This window comes from Corapipo altera, unplaced genomic scaffold, assembly GCF_003945725.1.
Source record: "Corapipo altera isolate COAL_440 unplaced genomic scaffold, ASM394572v1 53387, whole genome shotgun sequence".
NCBI lineage: Eukaryota > Metazoa > Chordata > Aves > Passeriformes > Pipridae > Corapipo > Corapipo altera.
Genome location: NW_020888633.1, coordinates 1 through 2,710, shown reverse-complemented (window position 1 = coordinate 2,710; position 2,710 = coordinate 1). Strand labels below are relative to the sequence as shown.

The following is a 2,710-nucleotide window of genomic DNA, read 5'->3' as shown; positions in this document are numbered from 1 at the left end:
TCCCAATTGCCCCCCTAAATCCCCCCTTTTCCCCTCAAATTTCCCTTGTTTCCTCTGAATCCCCTCCTTTTCCCCTCAAATTCCCCCTTTCCCCCCCAATTCCCTTCCCCCCGCCCCCGGGGCCCCCCCCCCCCCCGCGGGGGCGCCCCCCCGCCCCCCCCCCCCCCCCCCCCCCCCCCCCCCAAATCTCACCTTGACCTCCGGCGGTGGGGGAGGGGCGGCCTCCTGCGGCTCCATGACCCTGACTTGGATTTTGGGGAGGGGAGGGGGGGGTCAAAGGTCACGACCCCTCCCCCCCGACCCCACCCCTCCCCCTCCCCCACCCCTTGGGGGCGACCCCGGGGTCGGTACCTGTTGCCACCTTCACGCGCCCTCTGGGAAACGGCCCCTCCCCCACCCCCTTCGCCCCTCCCCCACCCTCCCCGCCCCGGCCCCTCCCCCCGCCCACACCCCGTTCCCACGGCGGGGGGAGGGGCGGGCGTGGCTAAAAATACCCTCCCCCACCCCCCGCCCCTCCCCCCACCCCGGCGACGCCGCTCGGGGGTTTTAATTGACTTTAATTAACTTCGCTCCACTTTTAATTGACTTTAATCAACTTTAATTAAGGCTCTGGAACGACCCGACGCGGCCCCGCCCCTCCCCCTCCCCCGTTAATTAAATAATTAATTAAAGCGCCAGGGGAGGGGGGGAGGGGCTGATTCGGAATGTAAATGAGCTGGAATGATTAATTAGGAGCGCTAATTGGGCTGAAATAATTAATTAACGAATCAAATAGCTAATCAGGCTCAAATAATTAACTGCGTTAATCAGCGCTGAATAGTTAAGTAGGCTCAAATAATTAATTAATTAATTAATTATCGATTCCTGGGGCTAATTAAGCTTCAATAATCAGAGAGATTGATCAGCCTTGAGTAATTAATCAGGGGGGTCCCTTAACCTTTGCTAATAAATCTTTGCAGGTGTAATTAGCCTCGGTTAATTAATCAACGCCCTGAATAAATTAAGCAGTGCAAGTAATGAAGCCGAATAATTAACTGGAGGAGCTCATCAACCTGGAACAATTAATGAATAATTAACCAGCCCAGAACCATTAATCATTAAAGCCTTGGATCTTCAATAATTGGGGCTAATTAGCCCAGAATAATTAAGAGGGATCATTCAGCCTTGCGTAAATAATTAATGTGGCAGATTTGCCTCAAATAATTAATCAAAGAAATCGATTAAGCTCAAACAATACATTAATGGCACTAATTAGCCTCAAATAATACATTAATAGGATTAATTGACCTTCAATAATACATTAACTGGGCTAATTAATCTGGAATCATCAATAACAATTAACCTGGAGTGAATTAATTGGGCACGCTAATTAACCTCAAATAATCAATTGGTTGGGCCAATTAGCCTTGACTAATCAATCCAGGGGGCAATCAACCCCGAATAATTAACCCATGAGCCCAATTAACCCAGGGAGGTTAATTAGCCCTAGGATAATTAACCGAGTGGGGCTAATTAGCCCAGAATAATTAAGAGATGGGGGCTAATTGGCCTGGAATAATTAAGAGATGGGGGTTAATTAGCCCAGGAGGGGGGGGGGGGGCACTGGCCCCTTGTCCTGAGAGTTCGTGGCTCGTTAACGGGGGGTAATTAATGCCCTTGGGAGGGGAGGGATGGGGGAAAGGACTGACACGGGAACAACATGGGAATGACACAGGATTTACATGGGATTGACACGGGATTTACATGGGATTGACACGGGATTTACATGGGATTGACACGGGATTTACATGGGTTTGACATGGGATTTACATGGGATTGACACAGGATTCCAGTAGGATTGACACAGGATTCCCGTGGGATTGACATGGCACTGACACGGGATTGACACAGGATTTACATGGGATTGACACAGGATTCCCGTGGGATTAAGGCACCATTGGCAGGGAACACGGGGAGAGGGACGACACGGGAATGACACGGGATAAACAAGGGCCTGACACGGGATTGTCACGGGATTTAAAAGGGATTAAGGCAGAACCAGCAGCGAATCCAGGGAAGGGTGACATGGGAATGACACAGGAATGACATGGGAACGACACGAGATAAGGCACCACCAGGATCAACAGGGAGCCAACACGTGATGACACGAGACCCCGACACGGGACAGACACGGGACAGATATGGGACCGGGGCTTTAAGGCCGGAATCAGCTGGAATTCAACACAAGATGGACACGGGATGGACATGGGATGGACATGGGATGGACAAGGGACTGATGGGGGATGTTTAAGGCCAGAATCAGCAGTAACAGCATGTGACTGACATGAGATGGACACGGGACGAACATGGGATGGACACGGGACTGACATGGGACCAATGGGGGATGTTTAAGGCCAGAATCAGCAGTAACAGCATGTGACTGACATGAGATGGACACAGGATGAACATGGGATGGACACGGGACTGACGAGGCATGTTTGAGGCCGGAATCAGCAGTAACAGCGTGTGACTGACATGGGATGGACACGGGATGGACACAGAATGGACATGAGACCAGTGGGAGGGGTTTAAGGCCGGAATCAGCAGTAACAGCGTGTGACTGACATGGCATGGACACGGGATGGACATGGGATGGACACGGGATGGACATGAAACCAATGGGGGGGGTTTAAGGCCGGAATCAGCAGTAACAGCGTGTGGGTGACACGGG

At 51.6% G+C, this 2,710-nt stretch overlaps 1 long non-coding RNA gene across 1 annotated transcript; it reads right to left on the bottom strand.

Annotated features, from left to right (window-relative positions):
* Window positions 1-560: 560 nt before the first annotated feature.
* LOC113942020 lies at window positions 561-2,704 on the bottom strand. Its single transcript, XR_003525823.1, has 2 exons — window positions 2,375-2,704; window positions 561-2,272 (listed from the first exon to the last, which is right to left on the bottom strand). It is a non-coding gene; the product is annotated as an uncharacterized LOC113942020 (long non-coding RNA).
* Window positions 2,705-2,710: the final 6 nt, after the last annotated feature.